The sequence below is a fragment of the Oncorhynchus mykiss genome, chromosome 18 (genome assembly GCF_013265735.2).
Source record: "Oncorhynchus mykiss isolate Arlee chromosome 18, USDA_OmykA_1.1, whole genome shotgun sequence".
Lineage (NCBI taxonomy): Eukaryota > Metazoa > Chordata > Actinopteri > Salmoniformes > Salmonidae > Oncorhynchus > Oncorhynchus mykiss.
Genome location: NC_048582.1, coordinates 11,845,542 through 11,855,541, shown reverse-complemented (window position 1 = coordinate 11,855,541; position 10,000 = coordinate 11,845,542). Strand labels below are relative to the sequence as shown.

Genomic DNA, 10,000 nt, shown 5'->3' with positions numbered 1-10,000 from the left:
TACTGTGCTGGCCAATCGGATAGCTCAATTCACTGTGACTACAGCTTCCACGACCAATGCCACAGCAAGTTTGATACGAGCCAAATGTAAGATTTTATGACTTTTAAGACTGACCAGAGAGAGACTTTCAGATAAAACAGCAAAGAGCTGCTGTTTTTATGAGTGACTTTTTATTCTGGACTGTCAGCACTGTTTTTATTCAACACTCCTACAAAACATAAAACATGATTTTCTCTACCTCCACTGGTGCTGCAGCTGCAATGAATGAGTATCCAAGTGAATCGATGCCCTGCGTTTTTATTATCATTAGCAACTCCTTATGTCTATTTCAATATCAAGGAATATTTCACTTTCTCTGGTCATAGGAGCAACATGAATTTGTGCAGATGTGGTGTGACTCGAGTTTCGCCATCAGGTGGAAGACGGTGTCCCCTCTCTCTGGTCAGACTCACTGGAGGAAAGGAAGGAGAGAGCAGGGACCGTGAGAGGCTGCTGCTCCCTCCCTCCCTCCCTCCACTGAGACTAACGCCATGTTCAAAACAACTAGAAACTGGGAAATCTCAGACTTCCGACTTCAGTACGTCTCAGACTTCTGTCTTCCCTGAAATCTGTTTAACCTAATCTCAGACTTCCGACTTCACAACTGGGAACTCAGAATAAATTAGATCCGAATGAGGAAAATAGCTTTGAACGGTCATCCAACTCAGAATTCCAAGTGGGAAACTCGGGCATCTTTCTAGAGCTCTGACTTTCCGACCTGAAGATGACGTTATGATTTGACCTCGTTTTTTTAAGAATCCCAAGTTGTCTTGAAAGCACCATGACAGATAGAGGTCCCATCAGTCCAGTCAAATAAATAAGCTAATTATTAGCTAATTATTTCCATTTATGCTCAGCTGTGCCTCACAAATGCTACACCAACTGATCTATTTTCTATCAAAGGTAAAATTTTGAAATATAATATGGTCTGAGAAGAACAATATTGGCAGGCCAGACATATAGTCAGAGAGAGAGAGAGTCAATATGCTGTGATAATGTAGCAGGCCAGACATATATCCAATATGCTGTGATAATGTATCAGGCCAGACATATAGTCAATATGCTGTGATAATGTAGCAGGCCAGGCATATATCCAATATGCTGTGATAATGTATCAGGCCAGGCATATATCCAATATGCTGTGATAATGTAGCAGGCCAGGCATATATCCAATATGCTGTGATAATGTATCAGGCCAGGCATATATCCAATATGCTGTGCTAATGTATCAGGCCAGGCATATATCCAATATGCTGTGATAATGTATCAGGCCAGGCATATAGTCAATATGCTGTGATAATGTAGCAGGCCAGGCATATATCCAATATGCTGTGATAATGTATCAGGCCAGGCATATATCCAATATGCTGTGATAATGTATCAGGCCAGGCATATATCCAATATGCTGTGATAATGTATCAGGCCAGGCATACAGAAGAGTTTTTATTAGGTTAATATTTAAATTCTGAAGTCATGTTTAAAATCTGAGTGGTAGATCTCGGTTAACATTTTGAGAAAGTGATCTTGATCCAGTAAAGGCTGGTGCCCAATGCATTATAGCATGAGACTGTGTGAGTGAGTTTCCACTCTTGTCAGCCCGCAGGATAGTCGGCTGAAAATGACCAGATTAAAACTAGGAGACAACGGAGGGGGAGAGGGGATCTGTCATGTCTTGTGACACTGAGATGGATTCTGTTATCAATAACACACTAGCATTCTAATGGAGGGTGGGGTTGCTCAGGCGGCCCTTTGTGTGTGAGTTTGTGAGATCCTGTATCCTGTGTGTGTGTGTGTTTCTCTTGTTGTGTGTGTTTGTATTTCATAGCCCGGAGCCCAGACTCAATTATTCCATGAACACATGAACATAGAGAGAGAGAGAGAGAGAGAGAGAGAGAGAGAGAGAGAGAGAGAGAGAGAGAGAGCGAGAGAGAGAGAGATGGGGGGGAGGGGGAGAGAGAGAGAGAGAGAGAGAGAGAGAGAGAGAGAGAGAGAGAGAGAGAGAGATGGGGGAGAGGGGGAGAGAGAGAGAGAGAGAGAGAGAGAGAGAGAGAGAGAGGGAGAGAGAGACAGAGAGAGAGAGAGAGAGATGGGGGAGAGAGAGGGAGAGAGAGAGAGAGAGAGAGAGAGAGAGAGAGAGAGAGATTGGGGGAGAGAGGGAGAGAGAGAGAGAGAGAGAGAGAGAGAGAGAGAGAGAGAGAGAGATACATTTTGTCTTACTCACGCATGTCGTTTCAGTCTAAACTTTGGAAACAACCTCAAAACTGTTTTCAAGGGAAACCCTCGCTGAAGAGGGAAAGCCTGTCTGATTCACCACTGAACAGTGTGTTTGTGTGAGTGTTGCCGTGGCAGGGTGGGGCTGCAGAAGGGAAGAGAGCAGGGAACAAGTGAGGACCTAACGGTCGGAGCTAGATATAGAGGTCTGGAAGTGTGTGTGTTAGGGTTTGGTCTCTTGCTCAGCCAGAGGAAAGTCACAGTGTTAAGAGTGTGAGTGAGACTTCTAGCACAGTGGAGGGTTTTAATGTTACATTTTTTTGTACTTATACGCATAGGGACATAGGCACGGGCACGCACTAACACGCACACACACACGCACACACACACGCACACACACACACACACACACACACACACACACACACACACACACACACACACACACACACACACACTGGTCTTGCATAAACAGCACCTTTGGAACAGATATACACATTTCTTCACTTTGGCAACTCTCTCTCACTCTCACTCTCTCCCTCTTTCTCAAATTCAAATTCAAATTCAAGCTGCTTTATTGGCATGAAAAACATTGTGTCAATATTGCCAAAGCAACAATGTATACAATATACATTGTAACAAAATTATAAATGATAGCAAATAATAATATAAAATGGTAGTAAATAATAATACAAAATTAAATACAATAAAATGGTAACAGTCTACAGTAAACATTAATAATTATAGTAATAACAATAATAGTAATAATAAGTAAGTTACTGTTTACTATGCAGATGTTATTATTCAGTGTCCCTCAGGCTATGGCAGGAAAATACATATTTGGCTGCAAGAGGAGCCATTGCTCCTTCGCCCATGAGTATTCTTAGTTTTTCCTCTGGGTTCAATTTGTAAAAATTTGGAATATATGTAGTCATTTCTGTGAATAATGAATCTCTTTGTGAGGAATATTTATCACAGTAAAGGAGAAAGTGCATCTCTGTCTCTACCTCCCCTGTCATGCAGTGACCACATACACGCTCCTCTTTGGGTAGCCATGTCTTTTTATGTCTGCCGGTTTCTATTGCCAATCGGTGGTCACTCAGCCTGTACTTGGTAAGGATCTGTCTCTGCTTCGTATCTCTGACAGAGTAGAGATAATCAGCCAATTCATATTCTCTGTTTAGGGTCAGATAGCAATTTAGTCGGCTTTGGGATTTTGTTTCGTTTTTCCAGTATTGTAAATATGATTCCTTTGATTGGTTCATGATTTTGCTTATTGGAATTCTTTCTTTTGAAGCAGTGCTGGCGTCAGCTTGGTTGGTGAGGTCCAACACCATCTGACTGAGAGGGCTCGTTTCTGGGCTCAGCTCTTGGGCTTGAAGTGCTTTAAATTGCAGACTCGAATTTGGACTTGAATTTAGATGTAGCCAAAATTTTAATGATCTTTTCTGTATTTTCATTATTACTGGAAAACGGCCCAATTCTGCCCTACATGCATTAGTTGGTGTATTTCTCTGGACTTGTAGAATTTTCCGACAGAATTCTGCATGTAGGGCTTCAATTGGATGTTTGTCCCACATTTTAAAATCCAGTTTATTGAGTGGCCCCCAAACCTCACTTCCATAAAGTGCTATTGGTAGGATTACACTGTCAAATATTTTAGTCCAAATTCTAATTGGGATGTTGATTTTGAATAATTTCATTTTTATTGCATACATTGCTCTGCGGGCTTTTTCTTTGAGTGCCTTCACTGCCATATTAAAGTTTCCCGATGCAGATATGGTCAGACCAAGGTAGGTGTAATTTTTTGTGTGTTCAATTAAGGTGTTGTTCAGGGTGAATTTACATTTGTGTTTCTGACATCTGGGTTTTTTTTGGAAAATCATGATTTTAGTTTTTTGGAAATTTACTGCCAGGGCCCAATTATGGCAATATTGCTCCAGAATATTAATGTTTTGTTGAAGACCTTCTTTGGTTGGTGATAGAAGTACCAAGTCATCAGCATATAGCAGGTATTTCACCTCTGTGTCAAATAGTGTGAGTCCTGGGGCTGGAGATTGGTCCAACATGTCTGCTAATTCATTGATATAAATGTTGAAAAGATTTGGACTCAAATTGCAGCCTTGTCTCACACCTCGACATTGTGAAAAAAATTCTGTTCTTTGGTTTTTGATTTTTATTGCACACTTGTTTTCTGTGTACATACATTTTATTAAGTCATACACCTTACCACCAAGCCCACTTTGTAGAATTTTGTAGAATAGCCCTTCGTGCCAAATCGAATCAAATGCTTTTTTAAAGTCAATAAAGCAAGCAAAGATTTTGCCCTCTTTTTTTTGGTGGACGTGTTTATTAATTAGTGTGTGTAAGGTGTATATATGGTCAGTAGTGCGATGGTTAGGGAGAAAGCCAATTTGACATTTACTTATTACATTTTTTTCTTGAAGAAAGGTTTGAATTCTTGAATTCAAAATGCTACAGAAAATCTTTCCCAAGTTACTGTTGACGCAAATTCCCCTGTAATTATTGGGGTCTGATTTGTCTCCACTTTTGTGGATAGGGGAGATGAGCCCCTGGTTCCAGACATCAGGGAAGCAGCCAGAAGTTAAAACCATGTTGAACAATTTAAGCACAGCATTTTGCAACTCAGGTGTGCTGTTTTTCAGCATTTCATTTCTGATGTTGTCTACACCACAAGCCTTTTTTGATTTAATAGATTTTAGCTTTTCATTTAGTTCTTGTTGGGTTATTGGGTAATCTAATGGATTTTGGTTGTTTTTAATGACTGATTCCAGGATGTTCAATTTTTCTTTAATTTCTAATTGGTTCTGGTTTAAGTCTTTTTGTGGGATGTTTTTGTATAGATTATCAAAGTAAGTTTTCCAAATTCCTACATCTTGTATGGCTAATTCTTGTGGCTTTGTTGTGCTTAAATTGTTCCACATGTCCCAGAACTGATTTTGGTCAATTGCGTTTTCAATTTCATCAAGTGTCTTGTTGGTATAATTCAATTTCTTGCATTTCAGTGTTTGTTTATACTGTTTCAGAGTTTCAAAGTATTCATATCGTAGCTCTGGGTTGTTTTGCTGCTTATGTTTTTTGTTTGACATTTGTCTTAGGTGTTTTCTAATTGTTTTACATTCATTATCAAACCATTTGTCAGAAACATTTTGATTTTTGCTTCTGATGTTGCATTGCTTTGGTTTTCTCAAATTTGCTTTCGATGCTGCTTTTTGAAATATGCAGTTGATGTTTTGGGTAGCTGAATTGACACCATCTTTATTGTTTTGGTACTGTGAGTTATTGAAAAACTGTATAGAGTTCATCATTTCATTTGAGTTCAATATTTCAATGAATGCCTCTGCACTGTTTGGAGCCCATCTGAACGATTGGTTTATGTTGTAAAGTTTATTGGGCTGTTTTTTTGAATGAATATTGCCGGTTAATTTCTTCAGAAACACGTTGATCTGACTGTGATCTTTCTCTCTCTCTCTCTCTCTCTCTCACTCTCACTCTCACTCTCTCCCTCTTTCTCTCTCTCTCTCTCTCTCTCTCTCTCTCTCTCTCTCTCTCTCTCTCACTCTCACTCTCTCCCTCTTTCTCTATCTCTCTCTCTTTCTCTGTCTCTCACACTCAACCCCTCTCCCTCTGTCTCTCTCATCTACCCTCCCTCCCCCCCTCCTCTGTTATTAATAGAATAGACTAGAGGCTATGATAACCTCTGGCAGTATCAGTGTTATGAATGTTTGAGTGTCTCCTACAGTACAATGAGCCATCAGTCACTAATAGTGTTCTTCCAACAGTCTAGTAAACTCAGTCTTGTTAACTCAGTCTAGTAAACTCAGTCTAGTAAACTCAGTCTAGTAAACTCAGTCTGGTAAACTCAGTCTGGTTAACTCAGTCTAGTAAACTCAGTCTAGTAAACTCAGTCTAGTAAACTCAGTCTGGTTAACTCAGTCTAGTGAACTCAGTCTAGTAAACTCAGTCTAGTAAACTCAGTCTAGTAAACTCAGTCTGGTTAACTCAGTCTGGTAAACTCAGTCTAGTAAACTCAGTCTGGTAAACTCAGTCTGGTAAACTCAGTCTGGGAAACTCAGTCTAGTAAACTCAGTCTAGTAAAGTCAGTCTGGGAAACTCAGTTTAGTAAACTCAGTCTGGTAAACTCAGTCTAGTAAACTCAGTCTAGTAAACTCAGTCTGGTAAACTCAGTCTGGTAAACTGAGTCTAGTAAACTCAGTCTGGTAAACTCAGTCTGGTAAACTCAGTCTAGTAAACTCAGTCTGGTAAGCTCAGTCTGGTAAACTCAGTCTGGTAAACTCAGTCTGGTAAACTCAGTCTGGTAAACTCAGTCTAGTAAACTCAGTCTGGTAAACTCAGTTTGGTAAACTCAGTCTGGTAAACTCAGCCTGGTAAACTCAGTCTGGTAAACTCAGTCTGGTAAACTCAGCCTGGTAAACTCAGTCTGGTAAACTCAGTCTGGTAAACTCAGTCTGGTAAATTCAAGTTATTATAGTTAGTGCTCTCTTTCTCTCTGTCTCTCCTCCTTTTCTCTCTACCTACACCACTATCTTTCCCCCTCTCTTCCCCATCTGTCTCTCCCTCTCTCTTTCCCCCTCTCTCTCCCCCTCTCTCTCCCTCTCTCTCTCTCCCTCTCTCTTTCCCTCTCTCTCCCTCTCTCTCCCCCCTCCCCTCCACTCTCTCTTTCACCCTCTCTCTCCCTCTCTCTTTCCCCCTCTCCCCCTCTCTCTCCCCCCTCCCCTCCTCTCTCTCTTTCCCCCTCTATCTCCCCCTCTCTCCCTCTCTCTTTCCCCCTCTACCCCTCTCTCTCCCCCTCCCCTCCCCTCTCTCTCTGTCTCCTTTTGCAGTAGTGTTATGAGAGCAGGATACTGTATTTTTATTCCCATGCCCTAATAAGGCTGTCTGATCTCCTCCAGGGAATACTAGTGTCTGTAATGAGACTAGAAGAAAATAAGAAAGAGAGGGAGAGAGGAGGAGCGTGAGGAGAAAGAAAGATTGGAGAAAAAGAGAGGCGGGGGAAAGGTGTCTGAGAGTTTTGGTTCTCCATGGTCTCTGTAGTTCAATCCTCATGGGTGTCATTCTGATAACACAACATAACACAACAAAACACACAGAGACACACAGAGTCACGTGATAGATGGACAATGTAAAGGAAACTGGGCCTGCTTTCGCTGTAGGCTATGTCTATCTCATTTCACTAACAGGAGTGAAGGAGTTTGGTTCAGGTTTGTAGACACTAACAGAAGTGAGGTGTGAGGGAGTTTGGTTCAGGTTTCTAGACACTAACAGAAGTGAGGAGTGAGGGAGTTTGGTTCAGGTTTGTAGACACGAACAGAAGTGAGGAGTGAGGGAGTTTGTGCCACATTCGGTCTTCAACAAGGTCCGGAGAGCCGCACTGAAAATGTGCTATATTTTCTCACTGTCAATTCTTTATTTGTTATTGTCCTCTAAACATAATTTTTGGAATTTTGATGCTCCCTGACTGTCCATCTTTAATTTAGGTGATTATCAGTGGTGATTATCAGTGGTGATTATCAGTGAGCTGGACACAGTCAATGAACTGCATGAATGTAGGTCCATTATCATTTCTACAGACCACTGGATGGGCCAGTCTAAGGGGCACCCAGCCCCATTCCTCTGGGTGTGGGCAAATACCAGAGGGGTGTGTGAAATAGTGGACAGTGTCTGTTCTAAAATCCATGAGGGAAATACTGTAACCTCATTAGTACATTTTACAAAACAAGTGTGTGTGTGTGTGTGTGTGTGTGTGTGTGTGTGTGTGTGTGTGTGTGTGTGTGTGTGTGTGTGTGTGTGTGTGTGTGTGTGTGTGTGTGTGTGTGTGTGTGTGTGAACAATGTGTTGAGGGGTCATTCCTAGGAGAGAGATGTGATTGGTTGAAACTGTGTGTGTGGTTACTAACCATGCAGAACGAGGAATGTGGTTTGCCCCATCAGTAGAGTTTCACAACTTCATCCCTCTCTCTCTCTCTCTCTCTCTCTCTCTCTCTCTCTCTCTCTCTCTCTCTCTCTCTCTCTCTCTCTCCCCTTCTCTCTCTCTCTCTCTCTCTCGCTCTCTCTCTCTCTCTCTCCCTCTCTTTCTGCCCCCCCCCTCTCTCTCTCTCTCTCTCTCTGTAATAGAGTACATTATTATCACTATCTGCACATACAAAGCAGAGCTATGGACACACCCACACACAGAGAGATACAAAAGCTGTCATTGTGTTGGTCTCGTGACCTGGCTGATAGAGAGCTTGGCAGGACTCTCTCGCCCCCTCTCCCTTTCTCTGTCTGTCTTGATCTCTTTCTAAGTGTTAGTGGTAGTTCAAAGGCTAGTAGGATTGTTGACCACTATTCTCTCTCTACACTCGGAGATAAAAAGGTGCTATCTAAGAACTTAATAAAAATGTTCTTCAGCTCTCCCCATAGGAGAACACTTTGAATAACCCTTTTTGGTTCCAGGTAGAACCCTTTTGAGTTCCACGTAGAACCCTTTACACAGAGAGTTCTACATAGAACCCAAAATAGTTCTACCTGGAACCAAAAATAGTTATCCTATTGGGGACAGCCAAGGAACCCTTTTGGAACCTTTTCTTTAAAGAATGTACTTTCCATCTCTACTCCTCCTTCGCTCACATCTTCCTGGTACACACACACACACACACACACACACACACACACACACACACCAACCAATACTCAATCAATGTGTTGAGCATATAACAGCTGTTTTCTATCATCTGTGCTGAGGACCAGACACTGGAATGTGTGACAGATTAACGTGTGTAGGTGTGTGTGTCTCTGTGCTCAAAAAGTAACGTCTCTCCAGTCCATAGGCCCAGTCGTATTAATGTGATGGATCCATTACATTGGTAATAACACAAGGCAATAATATGCTGATACATATGACAACACACACACACACTCACCCTGCGTTAACACAAACACTGTTAGGTAGGCGGACATCTGGGCTCTCTCACTCCTCTTAACTAGGGGAGGAGGTACTGTACCTTGACTCTGACTGGTACAGTGAGGTAGCAGTAGCAGGCCTGTCATGCATGTGTTCACTTGAGGAACCACACCTTATAGGCAGCACAGGGAAACCTAGAGTAAAGCAAAACACTCTCTCTCTCTCTCCTACTCTCGAAATGTCTCTTGATGTAATTAGCATCTTGGTGGCAGCTGCATTGGCAAAATGAATGTCTGTGTTTCATTGGTATAACGTGTTTGGACTTGTGTAGGTGTTGACACATGTAACACAAGAATAACAGGTTTCCAACTGAAGTTAGCTAAATTACAGTGACAGAACTCTGATAATGCTAAGCTACTGTATGCTATTACTTAATATCATGGAACACCTTGGCTTGGCTTGGCTTGCCAATTTCGCTTCTGTCAGACTGTTGAGTGATTGATCGGTTGTAGATATTGTTGATGGTGTGTGTATCTGGGAACTTGGGACTTGGAAATATTCGAACATCTGAATCAGTGCATTCAAGAATACTGGGACTTCAAGGAAAAAGGGTCATCCAACTTGGAATTCCAAGACTGAATCTCTGGGATCATCCGAGAGCTCCAACTTCTCTGACCTGAAGATCACTGACCGGTGTCTCCAGTGTCCTAGACTCTTACAGTAGCTATGGGAGCCAGCTAAAACACACAAGTTACAGCTAAAGGTAAGGCTAAGAGTAGCAGCTAAAGGCAGCTAAATGAAATGTAGCTAAGGGAAGCTAAATAAA

The 10,000-nt window shown here is 41.8% G+C and overlaps 1 protein-coding gene across 1 annotated transcript in view; it reads left to right on the top strand.

The window, feature by feature from the left end:
* Positions 1-10,000, top strand: part of LOC110495627 (caveolae-associated protein 2) — an 18,593-nt gene that overhangs the window by 1,574 nt on the left and 7,019 nt on the right. The gene's annotated exons all lie outside the window — the stretch shown is intronic.